This window comes from Diceros bicornis, chromosome 2 (genome assembly GCF_020826845.1).
Source record: "Diceros bicornis minor isolate mBicDic1 chromosome 2, mDicBic1.mat.cur, whole genome shotgun sequence".
NCBI lineage: Eukaryota > Metazoa > Chordata > Mammalia > Perissodactyla > Rhinocerotidae > Diceros > Diceros bicornis.
Genome location: NC_080741.1, coordinates 52,455,897 through 52,475,949, shown reverse-complemented (window position 1 = coordinate 52,475,949; position 20,053 = coordinate 52,455,897). Strand labels below are relative to the sequence as shown.

At 37.5% G+C, this 20,053-nt stretch overlaps 1 protein-coding gene across 2 annotated transcripts in view; it reads right to left on the bottom strand.

Moving 5' to 3' along the window:
- Nucleotides 1-20,053, bottom strand: part of GRM2 (glutamate metabotropic receptor 2) — a 156,813-nt gene that overhangs the window by 108,013 nt on the left and 28,747 nt on the right. Inside the window, exon 6 of one of the 2 annotated variants that reach the window (XM_058559808.1) lies at nt 5,927-6,008. The exons of the other annotated variant lie outside the window; for it this stretch is intronic. The gene's annotated coding sequence lies outside the window, so the exon portion shown is untranslated. Of the gene's footprint in view, nt 1-5,926; nt 6,009-20,053 lie in introns of those variants that run through there. 2 annotated transcript variants of the gene reach the window in all.

Sequence of the window (20,053 nt, the reverse complement as noted above, 5' to 3'; positions counted from 1 at the left end):
TGGGATCGGATCCTAGTCCTCATACTCTCAATGTGACTCCTAGTTCCAGCCATCATGTCTACATGCGTCTTCAGGCAAGAAGAGGAAGGGCACAAAGAGAAACCACTCATGCCAGCTGGCTTCATTTCCTTTAAAGGCCTTTCCCAGAAGGCTCACTCACCCAGCCCCCTCCACTTATGTTTCATTGGCTAGAACTGTTACATGACCCTCCCTGCTACAAGGACACATGTTGCCACCATGACCAAACTCAGGTGTATCCAAAGAGGCTAGATTCTGCTCTGAGAGAAACTTTCAAACATCAATGTCTTAACCGAAATGTATTTCTCACTCACACAAATTCTGCTGGGGTCCAGGCAACTCTCCAAGGCAGTGTCCTTCCGTGTATTAGCTCAGCCTTCCAGGCTGCTCCACTCTTATACCCCCTCCATGTGGATATGAGCTCCTGTGGTTGCACTTGCCCAAGCAGGAGAAGGAATGGCTGGAGAGAAGAGCACCAATGTTATAGCATTTCACTTAAAAGTGTTATATTTCACTTCTGTTCCCCTTTTATTGGCTCAACAGTCATGTAGCTGTGTCTAACTTCAAGCAGAAGGAAAATGCAATCTCCCCACATACCTGAAAGGAGAGGAGAACAAGAATGTTAGTAAACAAATCAATGTGCCCTACCTCAGAGTTCAATTTACAGAATAGAAGAGAGAGTAGATATTGGAGAGGCAACCAGCTGCGTCTGCCACAATTCCTAAAACATGAGAGGAAAAACATGAAGAAGGAAGCTCAATCAAATCAACGGAAATATGAAATGGAATAAAAAATCATAAGAAATCATGATAGAAAACCAAAGATGGGAATAAGTCCTCATTAAACGGAAATGGGTAAAATTCGTCTATTAACAGAATCTCACATTGGGTTTTAAAAAATATCCAACCATGTGTTGTTTATAATGGACACATCTGAAATAAAAGGAAGCTGGTGATTTAAACTAAAACAGCAGAAAAAAATCAGGAGAGAAAATTTAGCTGTTTAAAAACACATTTAATCTCCTTTCCCCTGAGATCCAAGTAAAATGAAGAGAATGCAATTAACTTCACCAAAAAAAATCTCACAATCGTGAACAGACGGGGATAAGGGCCATCAGTGGATAAGAGAGGACCACAGTTTTGGAAAAGGGAAAGCAAGAGGAGAGGGGTACCAGATGAGGCAGAAGGAGGAAGCTGAAGAACGAGTGCTCAGACAGGCCAAAGGATGAGGGACCAGGACTCAAATGCAGATGTCTGACTCCAGGACCTGGGCTCTTAACCACACTCTCCTAACTGCCTCCTCAAGGAGACGGCTGGCTCTGGCTGTAGGAAAGCCCTGATAGGATGGAACTCTCAAAGAACACACACACACACACACACACACACACACACACACACACACACACACATTTAAAGGATAAAGTGAGGATTGAGGGCAATGGTCAGTCTTTGCCACCAAGAAGTTCTGCAAAATATAAAAGAGCAGATCATTCTAAGTAATATAAACTATTCCAGAGTATACAAAGAACAGAAAGCTACCCAACTATCTTTATGATGCTGGTATAGTGTTGGTATCAAAACCAGACAAGTGTTCTGAGGCTCTAATGTATGACGTTAGTTATACCTTATAGTTGATAACACTGTATTGTATAATTGAAATTTGCTAAGAGAGTAGAACTTAAATGTTCTCACCAAATATAAATATATAGTAATGGATATGTTAATTAACTAGATGGGAAGAATCCTTTCACAATATATTCATATATCAAATCATCACAATGTACACTTTAAGTATCTTTCAATTTTCTTTGTCAATTATACTTCAATAAAGCTGAAAAAGACTCCTCAAAAAAAAACCCCAGACAAGTGTATTATAACAGAGGAATATTAAAACCACTTCCCATAATAAATATAGAAGTTAAAACCATAACTAGGATATTAGCAAATCACAAGAATCAATATTAAATATATGTACATAATGAACAAATAGGAGTTTCCCCAGGAAACTAAAGATGGTTCAACACTGAAAAAGCCATCATTGTAATTGACTAAAGAAGAAAAAATCATGTGATTAGAATTAAGCATCCATTCCCATTTTTAAAAAAATTACTAGTAAAATGTAACGAAAAGAAACTATACTAGAGAGTGAAAGAATAAAAAATATATAAGGAACTCATAAAACTCAATAGCAAAAAGACACATAATACAATTTAAAAATGGGCAAAGGACTTGATAGACATTTTTTCAAAGAAAACATACAAATGGCAAACAGGTACATGAAGAGATGCTCAACATTACTGGTCATCAGGGAAATGCAAATCAAAACCACAATGAGCTGTCACCTCAAATCTGTTAGAATGGCTGTTTTCAAAAAGACAAGAAGTAAGTGTTGGTGAGGCTGTGGAAAAAAGGGAACTCTTGTGCACTGTTGGTGGGAATGTAAATTGGTGAAGCCATGATGGAAAATAATATGGAGTTTCCTCAAAAAATTAAAAATAGAACTACCATATGATACAGCAATCCCACTTTTGGATAAACATGTGAAGGAAATAAAGTCATTGTCTCGAGGTGATATCTGCACCCCCATGTTCATTGTAGCATTATTCACAATAGCCAAGACAAGGAAACAACCTAAATATTTATTGACAGATGAATGGATAAAGACAATATGGCATATATATATATATATATGCCATACTATTATTCACCTGTAAAAAAAGAAGGAAATTCAGCCTTTTGTGACATGGATGGGCCTTGAGGGCATTATGCTAAGTGAAATAAGTCAGACAGAGAAAGACAACTACTGTAAGTTCTCAATTATATGAGGAATCTAAAAAAACCAAACCCAGAAATACAAAGTAGAATCGTGGTTGCCAGGGGCTGGCAGGTGGGGAAAATGGGGAGATGTTGGTCAAAGGGTACAAACTTCCAGCCATAAGATCAATAATTTCTGGGGAACTAATATACAGCATGATGACTATAATTAATAATACTGTATTATATACTTGAAAGATGTTAGGAGAGTAAATATTAAATGTTATCACTACAAAAATAATGGTAATTATGTGAGGTGATGGAGGTGTTAACTAACCTTATTGTGGTAATCATTTCACAATATATATGTGTGTCAGATCTCACATTGTACACTTTAAACTTACATATGGTATATGTCAATATTATCTCAATAAAGCTGGAATAAAAAGAAGATATACAGATGACAAACATGAAAAGATGCTCAATACCACAGGTCATTAGGGAATTGCTATCAAACAACAATACATGATACCACTACACACCTATACGAATACCCAAATTCCAAAATACTGACAATACCAAGTGCTGATGAGGATGAAGAGCAACAGGAGCTGTCATTCATTGTTGGTGGATTCCAAAATGGTACAGATCAGCTTCTTCTTAGAAAACTACACATACTCTTACCATATGATCCAGCAATTGTGCTCCTTAATATTTACCCAAATGAGTTGAGAACTTATGTCCACACAAAAACCTGCATTTCAATGTTTATAAGCTTTATTCATAACTGCAAAACCTGGGAAGCAACCAAGATGTGCTTCAACAAGTGAATGGATAAACACACTGTGGTATATCCATATAATGCAATATTATTTAGTGATAAAAAGAAAGGAGCCATCAAGCCACAAAAAGGCATGGAAAAACCTTAAAAACATATTTCTAAGTAGAAGAAGCCAATCTGAAAGAGTCACATATTTATGATTCCCAGAACTAAATTAGTATCATTCTGATGTATATTGTAATAAGCACTTCAGCAACCAGTAAGAAAGTAACTAAAAAGTACAGTAAAAGAAATCATCAGAGAAATTAAAATAGTGTGCTAAAAGAAGATTTATTAAATACAAAATAATACAGTAATGGAGGAACAAAGAAACAAAAAAATAGAAATAAAACAACAAATAGAAAGCAAATAGCAAAATGATAGACATAAATCTAGCCATAACAATAATTACATTAAATGTGAATGGGCTAAAAACCACACTAAAGAACAAATATGGTCAGACTGGATTAAAAAAAAAAATGACATCCAACTATATGCTGTCTACAAACGACATATCTTAGATGCAAAGACCCAAATATGTTGGAAGTAAAAGGATGAGAATAGAGAGCTAGAATGGCCCCAAAAGAGAAAATAGATTTTAAGAAAAGAAATAATACTGGAAACAAAGAGGAATATTTCATAATGATAAAAGGATCAATATATTAGGAAGATGTAGTAATTATAAATGTAAGTGTACCTAACAAAAGGGCTCCAAAACACATGAAGCAAAAGCTGGCAGAACTTAAAGGAGAAATAGAAAACTCAACAATAATAGCTGGAGGTTTTAATAGTCCTCTCTCGGTAATTGATAGAACAAATAGACAAAGAATTATTGTGATTATAGAAGACTTAAACTTAACTCCATCAACCAAATGAACCTAGCAGACATTTATAGGACACCACCTAGTGAGTGCAGAATACATATTCTTTTCAAATACACGTGGAACATTCTCCAGGATAAACCATATATGGGGCCACAAAATAAGTCTAAATAAATTTTAAAAGATTGAAGTCAATAAGTATGTTCTCTGACCACAATGGAATTAGAGATCCCCCAAGAAGAAGAAAGCTTGGAAAGCCACAGATGTTGAATGTTAAACAATACACTTCCAAATAACTCATGGTTCAAAGAAGAAATTACAAGGGAAGTTTAAAAATATCTTGAACTGAATGAAAATGAAAACAAAACTTATCAAAATTTATGGAATGTAGCTAAAGTAGTGTTTAAAAGGAAATTTAGAGCATTAAATATCCATATCAGACAAAAAGAAAGATCTCAAATAAATAACCTAAGCTTTCACATTAAAAATTAGGAGAAGGGTACAAAACTGAACCCAAAAGCAAGGGGAAGGAAGGAAGTAGTAAAGACTGATGTGGAAATCAATGAAATAGAAAACAAAAAAAAATAGAGAAAAACAATAAAACCAAAAGTTGGTTCTTTTGAAAGAGCAACCAATTTGGCAAATCCTTAGCTACAGTTACAAAGAAAAGAAGAAAAAAGACACAAATTATCTAAATCAGAAGTAAAAAATGAGACATTACCACTGGCCCTACCCTATGCCAACAAATTGGACACTTCAGATTAAATGGACAAATTTCTACAAAAACACAAATTACCGAAACTGACTCAGGAAGACACAAAACATCTGAATAGATTAATAGCAAGTAAAGAAATTTAATTCTTAATGAAAATTTTCCCATAAAGAAAAGTCAAGACCTAGATGGCTTCACTGGTGAGTACTACAATATATTGAAAGAAGAAATAATATAAAACCTAGTGAAAGATATCACAATAAAAGAAAACTACAGATAATATACCTCATGACTATAGACACAAAAATTCTTTTTTTTTTTAATTTTTTGTGTATTGCAGTAACATTGGTTTATAACATTGTAAAAATTTCGGGTGTACATCATTATACTTCTATTTCTGCATAGATTACATCATGTTCACCACCAAAATACTAATTACAACCCATCACCACACACATGTACCAAATTATCCCTTTCACCCTCCTCCCTCCCCTCTTCCCCTCTGGTAACCACCAATCCAATCTCTGTCCCTATGTGTTTGTTTATTGTTGTTATTATCTACTACTTAATGAAGGAAATCATACGGTATTTGACCTTCTCCCTCTGACTTATTTCACTTTGCATTATACCCTCAATGTCCATCCAAGTTGTCACAAATGCCTGGATTTCATCGTTTCTTATGGCTGAGGAGTATTCTGTTGTGTATATATACCACATCTTCTTTATCCATTCGTCCCTTGATGGGCACTTAGGTTGCTTCCAAGTCTTGGCTATTGTGAATAACGCTGCAATGAACACAGGGGTGCATGTACCTTTGCAAATTGGTGTTTTCAAGTTCTTTGGATAAATACCCAACAGTGGAATAGCTGGACCATATGGTAGTTCTATCCTTGATTTTTTGAGGAATCTCCATATTGTTTTCCATAGTGGCTGCACCAGTTTGCACTCCCACCAGCAGTGTATGAGAGTTCCCTTCTCTCCACATCCTCTCCAACACATGTTGTTTCCTGTCTTGTTAATTATAGCCATTCTGACAGGCGTGAGGTGATATCTCATTGTAGTTTTGATTTGCATTTCGCTGATAGTTAGTGATTTTGAACATCTTTTCATGTGTCTGTTGGCCATCTGTATATCTTCTTTGGAGAATGTCTGTTCAGGTCTTTTGCCCATTTTTCAATTGGGTTGTTAGTTTTTTTGTTGTTGAGATGCATGAGTTCTTTATATATTTTGGAGATTAAGCCCTTATCAGATGCATCGTTTGCAAATATCTTCTCCCAATTGTTAGGTTGTCTTTTCGTTTTGTTGATGGTTTCCTTTGCTGTACAGAAGCTTTTTAGTTTGATGTAGTCCCATTTGTTTATTTTTTCTATTGTTTCTCTTGCCCGGTCAGATGTGGTGTTTGAAAAGATGTTGCTAAGACCGATGTCGAAGAGCGTACTGCCTATGTTTTCTTCTAGAAGTTTCACAGTTTCAGGTCTTACATTCATGTCTTTAATCCATTTGGAGTTAGTTTTTGTGTATGGTGTAAGGTAAGGGTCTACTTTCATTTTTTTGCATGTGCCTATCCAGTTTTCCCAACACCATTTGTTGAAGAGACTTTCTTTTCCCCATTGTATGTTCTTGGCTCCTTTGTCAAGATTAGCTGTCCATAGATGTGTGGGTTTATTTCTGGGCTTTCGATTCTATTCCATTGATCTGTGTGTCTGTTTTTGTGCAAGTACCGTGCTGTTTTGGTTACTATAGCTTTGTAGTATATTTTGAAATCAGGGAGTGTGATACCTCCAGCTTTGTTCTTTTTTCTCAGGATTCCTTTAGCTATTCGCGGTCTTTTGTTGTTCCATATAAATTTTAGGATTCTTTGTTCTATTTCTGTGAAAAATGTTGTTGGAACTTTGATAGGGATTGCATTGAATCTATAGATGGCTTTAGGAAGTATGGACATCTTAACTATGTTAATTCTTCCAATCCAAGAGCACGGAATATCTTTCCATTTCTTTGTGTCTTCTTCAATTTCTTTCAGAAATGTTTTATAGTTTTTGGTGTACAGATCTTTCACCTCTTTGGTTAAGTTTATTCCTAGGTATTTTATTCTTTTTGTTGCAATTGTAAATGGGATGGTATTCTTAATTTCTCTCTCTGCTACTTCGTTGTTAGTGTACAGAAATGCAACTGATTTTTGTATGTTGATTTTGTATCCTGCAACTTTACCATATTCGTTTATTACTTCTAAAAGTTTTCTGGTGGATTCTTTAGGGTTTTCTATATATAAAATCATGTCATCTGCAAATAGTGACAGTTTCACTTCTTCCTTTCCAATTTGGATCCCTTTTATTTCTTTCTCTTGCCTGATTGCTCTGGCTAGGACTTCCAGTACTATGTTATATAGGAGTGGTGACAGTGGGCATCCTTGTCTGGTTCCTGTTCTTAGAGGGATAGCTTTCAGTTTTTCACCATTGAGGATGATATTAGCTGTGGGTTTCTCATATATGGTCTTTATTATGTTGAGGTACTTTCCTTCTATACCCATTTTATTCAGAGTTTTTATCATAAATGGATGCTGTATCTTGTCAAATGCTTTCTCTGCATCTATTGAGATGATCATGTGATTTGTATTCTTCATTTTATTAATGTGGTGTATTACGTTGATTGATTTGCAAATGTTAAACCATCCCTGCCTACCTGGAATGAATCCCACTTGATCATGGTGTATAATCTTTTTTAACATATTGTTGTATGCGATTTGCTAGTATTTTGTTGAGGATTTTTGCATCGATATTCATCAGTGATATTGGCCTGTAATTTTCTTTTTTTGTGTTGTCCTTGTCTGGTTTTGGTATCAGGGTAATGTCGGCTTTGTAGAATGAGTTAGGGAGCTTCCCCCCCTCCTCAATTTTTTGGAAGAGTTTGAGAAGGATAGGTATTAAGTCTTCTTTGAATGTTTGGTAGAATTCACCAGGGAAGCCGTCTGGTCCTGGACTTTTATTTTGGGGGAGGTTTGTGATTACTGTTTCGATCTCCTTACTGGTGATTGGTCTATTCAAATTCTCTACTTCTTCTTGATCCAGTTTTGGAAGGTTGTATGATTCTAAGAATTTATCCATTTCTTCCAGATTGTCAAATTGCTTGGCATATACCTTTCCTAGTATTCTCTTATAATCTTTTGTATTTCTGAGGTGTCTGTTGTAACCTCTCCTCTTTCATTTCTGATTTTACTTATTTGTGCCTTCTCTCTTTTTTTCTTGGTGAGTCTAGCTAAAGGTTTGTCAATTTTGTTTATCTTTTCAAAGAACCAGTCTTGGTTTTATTAATTTTTTCTATTGTTTTTTTGGTCTCTATTTCATTTATTTCTGCTCTGATTTTTATTATTTCCCTTCTTCTACTGATTTGGGGCTTTGTTTGTTCTTCTTTTTCCAGTTCCTTTAGGTGCATTGTTAGATTGTTTATTTGAGATTTTTCTTGTTTGTTGAGATAGGCCTGTATCGCTATAAACTTCCCTCTTAGAACCGCTTTTGCTGTATCCCATAAATTCTGGCATGTCGTATTTTCATTTTCATTTGTCTCCAGGTATTTTTTGATTTCTTCTTTGATTTCTTCGTTAACCCAGTCGTTGTTCAGTAGCATTTTGTTTAATCTCCACGTATATGTGGCTTTTCTGATTTTCTTCCTATAGTTGATTTCTAATTTCATACCGTTGTGGTCAGAAAAGATGCTTGGTATTATTTCAGTCTTCTTAAATTTATGGAGACTCGTTTTGTGGCCTAATATGTGATCAATCCTGGAGAATGTTCCATGTGCATTTGAAAAGAACGTGTATTCTTCGGTTTTGGGATGGAATGCTCTTTATATATCTACTAGGTCCACCCTTTCTAGTGTGTCGTTTAAGGCCAATGTTTCCTTATTGATCTTCTCTTTGGATGATCTATCCGTTGGTGTAAGTGGAGTGTTAAAGTCCCCTACTATTATTGTGTTACTGTCTATTTCTTTTTTTATGTCTGTTAATAATTGCTTTATATATTTAGGTGCACCTACCTTGGGTGCATAGATATTTACAGGTGTTATATCCTCTTGTTGGATTGTTTCCTTGATCATTATGTAATGCCCTTCTTTGTCTCTTTTTACAGTTTTTGTTTTAAAGTCTATTTTGTCTGATATGAGTACTGCTACACCAGCATTCTTTTCATTGCCATTTGCATGGAGTATCTTTTTCCATCCCTTCACTTTCAGTTTTTGAGTGTCTTTAGGTCTGAAGTGTGTCTCTTGTATGCAGCATATATATGGGTCTTGTTGTTTTATCCAATCAGCCACCCTATGCCTTTTAATTGGGGCATTTAGTCCATTGACGTTTAAAGTAGCTATTGATAAGTATGTACTTACTGCCATTTTTTAACTTTTTTTTTCTCAGTGTTTTAGTAGTCCCTGTCTGTTCCTTTCTCCTTCTATACAGAATTGATGGTCTCTTTAGTTTGACCTCTGTCTGAAAGCTCTACTCTTTAACTCCCCTCCTCCCTCCTTTTATGTTTTTGATATCATATCTAACCTCTTTGTTGTGCATTTGTATCCATTACCCTCTTATCATGGAAATAGATAATTTTTCCTATTTGTGGTCTTCTCTTTTTCCGTTAAATCAGTCCCTTTAACATTTCTTGTAGCACTGGTTTCTTGGGGACAAACTCCTTTAATTTTTGCTTATCTGGGAAATTTTTGATCTCTCCTTCCATGTTGAATGATAACCTTGCTGGGTAGAGTATTCTTGGCTGGAAGTTTTTTCCTTTTAGATCTTTAAATATATCATGCCACCCTCTTCTAGCCTGTAAGGTTTCTGCTGAGAAGTCATCTGATAGCCTTAAGGGATTTCCTTTGTATGTACTTGACTTTCTCTTGTGGCTTTTAGGATTCTCTCTTTATCTTTAATTCTGGACATTTTGATTATGATGTGTCTTGGTGTGGGCCTCTTTGGGTTTATCTTGTTTGGGGCTCTCTGTGCTTCCTGTACCTGGATGTCTGTTTCCTTCCTTAGGTTAGGGAAGTTTTCATCTATTATTTCTTGAAATAGATTCTCTGCCCCTTTGTCACGCTCTTCTCCTTCCCAGACACCTATAACATGGATGTTAGCACACTTGATGTTGTCCCAGAGGTCCCTTAGACTGTCCTCACTCTTTTTAATTCTTCTCTCTTTCACCTGTTCAGCTTGGGTAATTTCTTCCAGTCTTTCATTCAGCTCGCAGATCTGTTCTTCCATATCCTCTACTCTGCTTTTGAGTCCCTACTGTGAATTTTTCATTTCCAGTATTGTATTCTTCATTTCTGATTGGTTCTTTTTGTTGTCTTCCATTTCTTTGTTGACATTCTCACTGAGTTCATCTATTCTTCTCCCCAGATCAGTGAGCATCCTTAACACTCTTTGTTTGAACTCTTTGTCAGGTAGGTTGCTCATTTCTGTTTCACTTAGTTCCTTTTCTGGGGTTTTGTCCTGTTCCCTTACTTGGAATGTATTCCTTTGCCTCATTTTACCTCTTTCCTTGTGCTTGTGTCCAAGTATTATGTAGGTCAGCTACGTCTCCTGCTCTTGGATAGGTGACCTTATATAAGTGATGCCTTAGGAGGCCTGCAGTGTGCTTCCCTCAGTTCTCAATGTTCCAGGGGTGACCCCTATGTGGGTGATGTGTGTCCTTCTGTTGTGGCCTGTTTGCTCTCCCTGTAGGCGCCCAGGGAGGCTGAGTTATACTCCTGGATAGCTGTTGTAATGCTCACCTGCTTGTAGTTGTTGTGGGCCTTTCAGTCACTTTATCAGATGTGGGGAGCCCCAGCACAGTTGGCTGCAAGTTCTAATACCACATTTGTGTTGTAGTATTTTTTTTAAGTGAGTAGACCGCAGCGTGGCAGGTTGTTAGGCTCAGGGCCTTACAATTGCTATAAGCCTCCAGCCTTTAGGTATCTTGTCAGTTCTCTGAGGATTGCAGCTGGGTGGGGCTAGCCGAAGGCACAGGAGCACCCAATTGTTTCAGGCTTTGGAAGGTGGGGCAAACCCCCTATGTGGGTCTTTGAGAAGCACAAGTCTTCTGCACCTGACAAGCCCTGCCACCCACAGGTCCACACACAGTCAACACAGTCCTGCCCCGTGTGCACGCCCCGACCTCCTGAAGTGGACCCAGTCTCTCCACGGCGGGAGCCCCACACTCCCCACCCACTCCTTGTGCATGCCCTCCCCACTGAAGCGGGCTCAGTTGCCAGGCTGCAGAGAATCCAGTCACCAATCTATGCAGGCCCACAAGTTGCCTGAGGGCTTGTTGTTGGCCCGTCTCTACGGTGGGCTACCTGCCCTGGCTGAGCTAGATTAAATCGGTGCTCTAGTGGGTGGGGCAGACCCTCGGCCAGCAGGCCCCAGGGAGAACTCCAATGACGTCTGTGTCAGCACGCCCACACCAGGCCACAACAATGGCCGCCGCCAATGTCCCAGTCCCTGGAGAGGTCTCACCTCTCACCGAGATGCACTCAGGGCCTATCAGGTGAGTCTCTTTTCACCAAAGCACTGTGCACATTTCTTTCTGGTGATTTTAGGTTGCTTTCTGAAACGGGTGAGTTTGCGTGTGGGCCGTTTGAGAACCGGTTTTAATTTCTTTGTGAAGCAGCTTTTCTGTGGGTACTCCCCAATGGTTTAGTAGCAGGCAAAGTCAGATATTACACCACTCGTCTCGATTGTGCTGGGTCCACAAAATGCCCACAGCAGGGGCACTCCCCAGCTCAGGGCCCCGCTCTGCCAGGGAGGGCTGCATACCTTTGGGCTGCTCCCAGGTGGCCGTGAGGCGCTGCGGCTTGTGAAGGCGGCGTTTTTCTTCTCCAGAAAGGAGTTTCTGCCTCTTCTTCCTCAATTAGGATTGTCCTTTGTTGCGGAGTTCCTCTTATCCTGTTTTCAGTTCTGTCTCAGGGGTAATTTTTCCACAAGTAGTTGTAAATTGGCTGTGTCTGTGGGAGGAGGTGAGTTCAGAGTCTGCTTATGCCACCATCAGACTTCCATTTCTCAGTTCCCGGGTTCTGTGGCATCCCTCTTATGATTTCATAGAGGTCACAGTGCGATACTGTCGATGGCAGAGCACTGTGGGGCTTTAATGGCAGAGGCTAGACACAAAAATTCTTAACAAAATATTAGCAAACCAAATTCAGCAATATATAAAAGGATTATACACCATGACTAAGTAGAATTTATCTAAGGAATACAGGGTTGGTTTAACATCCAAAAATCAATTAATTCAATATACCATATTAATATAATAAAGGACAAAACCACATGATCATCACAATAGACACAAAAGAGCATTTGACAAAATCCAACACCCATACATGAAAAAAATCTCTCAACAAACTAGGAGTAGAAGGGAACACTGTCAACCTGGTAAAGGGCAATTTTAAAAATCTATAGCTAATATCATACTTTATGATAAAAGACTGAATGCTTTCTCCCTAGGATGAGCAAAAAGGCAAGAATGTTTGCTTTTGCCACATGTTCTCAACATGTGCTGGAGGTTCTAGCCAGTGCAACAAGGCAAAGAAAAGAAGGAAAGGAGGGAGGAAAGGAAGGAAAGAGAGAAAGAAGAAAGAGGGGGAAAGGAATTGAATCCATCCAATCCACATTAGAAAGTAGGAAATAAAACTGTCTTTACTCATAGATGAAATGATCATCTATATAGAAAATCCTAATGAATCTATAAAAAACATCTATTGGAAATAACAAACAAGTTCATCAGGGTTGCAGATATAATGTCAATATACAAAAATCAATTGTATTTTATTCACTAACAATAAAAAATCCAAAATGAAATTAAGAAAACAATTCCATTCAAAATAGCATCAAAAAGAATAAAATACTTAGGAATAAATTAAACAAAAGATATTCGCATTTTCTACATTAAAAACTACAAAATATTACTGAAAGAAATTAAAGATCTAAATAAATGGAGAGATATTCTTTTCAACCTTTTGGTATCTTCGTGTTTTAGATGTGTCTTTTGTCAACTGCATGTATCTGGATATATTTTTAAATTCAGTGTGACATTCTTTGCTTCTTTACTTGAACATTCAATCTACTCACATTTATTGTAATAGCAGATCGAGATTTATTTCTACCATATTATTTTGTGCTTTCCATTGTCTCAATATTTTCTACTTCTTTTTCATTGACTGTTTTTTTTTCCCATTCCATTTTTTCCCTCTACAGGTTTTGAAATTACATGGTTTTATTTGAATATTTTAGTAGTCACCTTAGAAATTGCAACATACCTACTTAACAGCTGAACAATTTTATAAGCTTAGAACATTTTAACTCATTTATCCCACCACCCAACTTACATTATTGTTGTTCTTTTAATTCAATTTTTATAACCTCAAAATACATTTATTGTTGTTGTTTCATACAGTCAATGTTTGTTTACATTTGCCCCCATATTTACAATTTTCTTTCCTCTTTTTTTCCTTCTTGGCTCTCAGACCTTCCATTTGGGGTCACTTTTCTTCTACCTGAAATATGTTCTACGGAGTTTCCTTTAATGAGGACCAGATGTTGGTCAACTCTTTCAGTGTTTATATGACTAAACATGTCTTCACTTCCCATTATTCTTGAAAGATATTTTCACATAGAATAGAATACTTGATTGGCAATTATTTTTCTTCAGTGCACTGAAGATATCATTACAGCATCTTCTGACTTTTATTGTTGTTGTAGAGAAATCAGCTGTCAATCTAATTGTCATTCCTTGGAAAGCTTACTCTCTTTTCTTTCTGGCTATTTTTAAGAATTTCTCTTTAAATTTGGTGCTCTGGAGTTTCATTTAATTTGCTTATGTACTTAAGATTATTTTGGTTTGTTAAATCCATCCATTGTTGTCTGACATCAATTCTGCAAAATTCTCACCATTATCTTTTCAAATACTGCCTCCACTCTGTCTCTCTTAAGTTTTATCTAACTTGCTGCAAAGCAATCATTAATATTTTTAATTAATAAATTTTATTTTTTAGAGTAGTTTTAGGTTCACAGCAAAACTGAGCAGAAAGTACATAAAGTTCCCATATAGCCCATCTCCATACATGCACAACCTCTCCCACAATAAACATCCCACTCCAGAGTGGTGCATTCGTTACAATCAATGAACATACATTGATACCTCACAATCATAGTTTACATTAGGATTCACCCTTGATGTTGTACATTCTTCGAGTTTTGACAAATGTATAATAACATGTATCCAAACAGTGTAGTATTGTACAAAATGGTTTCACTGACCTAAAAATCCTCTATGCTCTGATTATTCATTGCTCTCACTGCCCTAACTCCTAGCTCTGACAACCACTAATATTTTTATTGTCCCATTGTTTTGCCTTTCCTAGAATGTAATATAGTTGGAACCATACAGTCTGTAGCCTTTCAAATTGGCTACTTTCACTTAGTAATATGAATTCAAGTTTCCTCCATGTTTTCTCATTGCATGATAGCTCATTTCTTTTTAGTGCTGAGTAATATTCCATTGTCTACACATACTATAGTTTATTTACCTATTTATTTATTTATTTATTCATGAGGACATCTTGGTTGTGTCCAAGTTTTGGCAATTATAAATAAAGCTGCTATAAACATCTGTGTGTAGATTTTCCTGTGGACATAAGTTTTCAATTCATTTGGGTAAATACCAAGGTATGCAATTTGCTGGATTGTATGGTAAGGGTATGTTTTGTTTTGTAAGAAACTGTCAAACTGTATTCCAAAGCAGTTGTACAATTTTGCATTCTCACCAGAAGTGAATGAGAATTTCTGTTGTTCCACATCCTGGCCAGCATTTGGTGTCATCAGTGTTTTGAATTTTGGCCATCCTAATAGGTGTGTAGTAGTATTGCATTATTGTTTTCATTTGCAATTCTCTAATGGTGTATGATGTGGAGCATCTTTTCATATGCTTATTTGCCATATGTGCATCTTCTTTGCTGAAGTGTCTGTTCAGCTCTTTTGCCCAAGTTTTAATTGGGTTTTTTGTTTTCCTAGTGTTGAGTTTTCAAAGTTCTTTGTATTTTTTACATAGTCCCTTGCAAATATTTTCTCTCAGTCTGTGGCCTGTCTTCTCATTCTATTGACACAGTCTTTTGCAGAACAGAAGTGTTTATTTTATTGAAGTCCAGCTTATCAGTTATTTCTTTCATGGATTATGCCTTTCATGTTATATCTAAAAAGTCATCACCATACCTAAGGTGATCTAGGTTTTCTCCTACATTATCTTCTAGGATTTTTTTTTTAATTTTATTTACTCATTTATTTGTTTTCTCCCAAAGCCCCAGTAGATAGTTGTATGTCATAGCTGCACATCCCTCCAGCTGCTGCATGTGGGACACGGCCCCAGCATGGCCGGAGAAGCGGCGCGTCAGTGCGCGCCGGGGATCCGAACCCTGGCCGCCAGCAGCGGAGCCCGCGCACTTAACCACCAAGCCACGGGCCGGCCTCTTCTAGGATTTTTATAATTTTGCATTTTACATTTAGGTCTATCATCCATTTTGAGTTACCTTTTGTGAAGGATGTAAGGTCTGTGTCTAGCATCTTTTTTTTTTCTTTTTGTATGTGGATGTACAAATTTTTTAGCATCATTTGTTGAAAAGATTCTCCTTTCTCCATTGGATTGCCTTTGCTCCTTTTTCAAAGATCAGATTACTATATCTGTGTGGGTCTATTTCTAGACTCTATTCTGTTCTATTTGTCTATTCTTTCAACAATATCACACGGTCTTGATTACTGTAGCTTTACAGTAAGATTTGAAGTCAGGTAGTGTCAGTCATTTGACTTTGTTCTTCTCCTTCAATATTGTGTTGGCTATTATGGATCTTTTGGCTCTCCATACAAACTTTAGAATCAGTTTGTGGATATACACAAAATAACTTACTGGGATTTTGATTGGGGTTGTGCTGAATCTTATAGATCAGGTTAGGAAGAACTGACATCTTAACAATGTTTTTGTTTTTTTTTAATTTATTTTTTTCCCCCAAAGCCCCAGTAGATAGTTGTATGTCATAGCTGCACATCCTTCTAGCTGCTGTATGTGGGACGCGGCCTCAGCACGGCCGGAGAAGCGGTGCGTCAGTGCGCGCCTGGGATCCGAACCCGGGCCACCGGCAGCGGAGCGCACGCACTTAACCACTAAGCCACGGGGCCGGCCCTGTTTTGTTTTTTTTTTACTGAGAGCCTGCTACATGTCAGGCTTTTTGTTGTTGTTGTTGTTTGTTTGTTTGTTTATTGCAGTAACATTGGTTTATAACATTGTATAAATTTCAGGTGTACATCATTATACTTCTATTTCTGCATGGATTACATCATGTTCTCATGTTCACCACCCAAATATTAATTACAGTCCATCACCACACACATGTGCCTAATTATCCCTTTTGCCATTTTCCCTCCCCTCTTCCCCTCTGGTAACCACCAATCCAATCTCTGTCTCTATGTGTTTGTTTGTTGTTGTTATTTTCTACTACTTGATCAGTGAGATCATATGGTATTTGACCTTCTCCCTCTGACTTATTTCACTTTGCATAATACCCTCAATGCCCATCCGTTAACAATGTTGAGTCTTCCAATTCATACACGAGGAATATCTCTCCATTATTTAGTTCTTCTTTGATATCTTCATCAGAGTTTTATCGTTTTCCTCATATATATCTTGTACATATTTTGTTAAATTTACATCTAAGTATTTTATTTTTGGGGATGCTACATAAATGTTAATGTGTTTTAAATTTCAAATTCTACTTTTTCATTGCTGGTATATAGGTAAGCAATTGACTTATGTATATTAACTTTATATTCTGCAATCTTCCTACAATCACTTAGCTCCAGAAGCTTTTGTATTCATTCTTTTATATTTTCTACATAGATGGTCTTGTTGTCTGTGAAAAAAAACAGTTTTATTTCTTCTTCCTAATCTGTATACATTTTCTTTCCTTTTCTTGTCTTATTGCATAAGCTAGAATTTTCAGTGTGATGTTGAAAAGAAGTGGCCTTGATCGAGATCTTAGCAGGAGAGCTTTGAGTTTCTCACCATTAAGTATGATTTAGCTGTGGTGTTTTGTAGGTGTTCTTTATCTAGTTGAAGAAGCTCTCATCCATTACTATTTTTCTGAGAGTTTTTAATCATGGGTGTTGGGTTTTATCAAAGTCCTTTTCTGCATCTTGATATGACCATGTGATTTTCTTCTTTAGCCTGTTGAAATAACAAATTACATTAATTGGTTTTAAAATATGAACCATCCTTGCACAGCTGGAATACATCTCACTTGGTTGTGGTGTATAATTCTTTTTATACATGTGGGATTTGATTTGCTAATATTTTGTTGAGGATTTTTGCATCTATGTTCAGGAGAGATGTTGGTCTGTATATTTCATTTCTTGTAATATTTTTGTCTGGCTTTTGTATTAGGGTAATGCTGGCCTTATAGAATGAGTTAGGAAGTATTCCATCTGCTTCTATCTTCTAGAAAATATTGTAGAGAGTTGATATAATTTCTCTTTTAAATGTTTGGTAAACTTCACCAGTGAACCCATCTTAATCTGATGTTTTCTGTTTTGGAAAGTTACTAATTATTAAATCAATTTCTTTAATAGATATAGGCCTACTCAGATTATCTACTTCTTCCTGTGTGTATGTTGGCAGATTATGTCTTAAGGAATTGGTCCATTGCATCTAGGTTCAAATTTGTGGGATAGAGTTGTTCAAAGTATTCTTTTATTATGTTATTAATGATCATGGGATCTGTAGTGATGTTTCCTCTGTCATTTCTGATATTAATAATTTGTATCTTCTCTCTTTTTTTGTTAGTTAGCTTGGCTAGAAGCTTATTTATTTTACTAATCTTTTCAAAGAACCAGTTTGATTTTGTTGATTTTCTCTAATGAGTTCCTATTTTCAATTTCACTGATTTCTTTTTTTTTTTTTAAGATTTTATTTATTTTTCCCCCCCAAAGCCCCAGTAGATAGTTGTATGTCATAGTTGCACATCCTTCTAGTTGCTGTATGTGGGACACAGCCTCAGCATGGCCGGACAAGCGGTGCGTTGGTGTGCGCCCGGGATCCGAACCCAGGCCGCCACAGCGGAGTGTCCGCACTTAACCGCTAAGCCACGGGGCCGGCCCCTCAATTTCACTGATTTCTGCTTTAATTTTTATTATTTCTTTTCCTCTGCTTACTTTGTATTTAATTTGCTCTTCTTTTTCTAGTTTCCTAAAGTGGAGGCTTAGATATTTATTTCAGATCTTCCTTCTTTTCTGATATGCATTCAATGCTATATATTCTCCTTTATGTGCTGCTTTTGCTGATCCCACAAATTTTGCTAATTGTATTTTTTTTTTTTTTTTGTGAGGAGATCAGCCCTGAGCTAACATCCGCCAATCCTCCTCTTTTTTTTTTTTTTTTTTTTTTTTTTGCTGAGGAAGACGGCCCTGGGCTAACATCGGTGCCCATCTTCCTCCACTTTATATGGGACGCCGCCACAGCATGGCTTACCAAGCAGTGCGTCGGTGCGCGCCCGGGATCCGAACCAGCGAACCCCGGGCCGCCGCAGCGGAGCGCGCGCACTTAACCGCTTGCGCCACTGGGCCGGCCCCGCTAATTGTATTTTTATTTTTATTTAATTCAAAAAATTTTTAAATTTGCCTTAAGATTTATCCTTTGACCCATATGTTGTGTAGAAGTGTGTTGTTTATTCTCCACATATTTTGGGATTTTCCAGCTATCTTTCTGTTAATGATTTCTAGTTTAATTCCATTGTGGTCTGAGAGCAGACAATGTATGATTTCTACTCTTTTAAATTTGTTAAGGTATGTTTTATGACCCAGAATGTGGTCTATCTTGGTGAGTGTTCCATGTGTGCTTGAGATGAATGTATTGTTGGATGAAGTAGTCTATAGATGCCAATTATATCCAGTTGATTGATGGTGCTGTTGAATTCAACTATGTCCTTAAAGTTTTAAATGGGGAAAGCACAGTCTTTTCAACCCATGGTGCTGGGAAAACTGGATATCCACATGCCAAAAAATGAAGTTAGACCCTTATCTAAAACCATGTACAGGGGGCCGGCCCCCTGGCTTAGCAGTTAAGTGCGTGCGCTCCACTACTGGCAGCCCAGGTGCGGATCCCGGGCGCGCACCAACGCACCACTTGTCAAGCCATGCTGTGGCGGCATCCCATATAAAGTAGAGGAAGATGGGCATGGATGTTAGCGCAGGGCCAGTCTTCCTCAGCAAAAAGAGGATGATTGGCAGTGGATGCTAGCTCAGGGCTAATCTCCCTCACACACACACACACACACACACACACACACAAAATACCCTACTCTAGCCCCCTCTAGCCTTCCTGCCCCACCTAAGGGGAAAAAACTGAGCACTTATGAACTTCACAGTCCAGGGACATAGGCTCACCAAAAAACTGTGACCTAATCACCAGACTATAGAACACTTTGTAACCATCATAGGCCAGTTCTTACTGACCACCTTGTGTCTTATTGTATCAATAACAATGTTGTATCAAAAGTTGTTTTGGGGGGGCTGGAGCATGCTCAGAAGATGGAAACCTTGTCTTCAGATGACCTCGAGCTGCCTAGGAACTAAAAGTTCCCCAACTACGAAACTAAACGTAAAGAGAAAGTGGAATGGGGAAGCTAATACGAAGCAAATAGCACATCAGACTTATACGACTGTTACATTCCCACCCTCCAATCAGATTCCACCAAGTTAGCATTTTTGTATAACCACTACCACTCTCAACTCCTTAAAAATCTGTCCCCACTTCAGCTCGGGGAGACAGATTTGAGCCTTGCCTCCTGTCTCCTTGGTGGTTGGCCATGCAATCAAGTTATTTCTTCTCTCAGAAGCCAGTGTTGTAATATTGGTTCTATGCACATCAGGCAG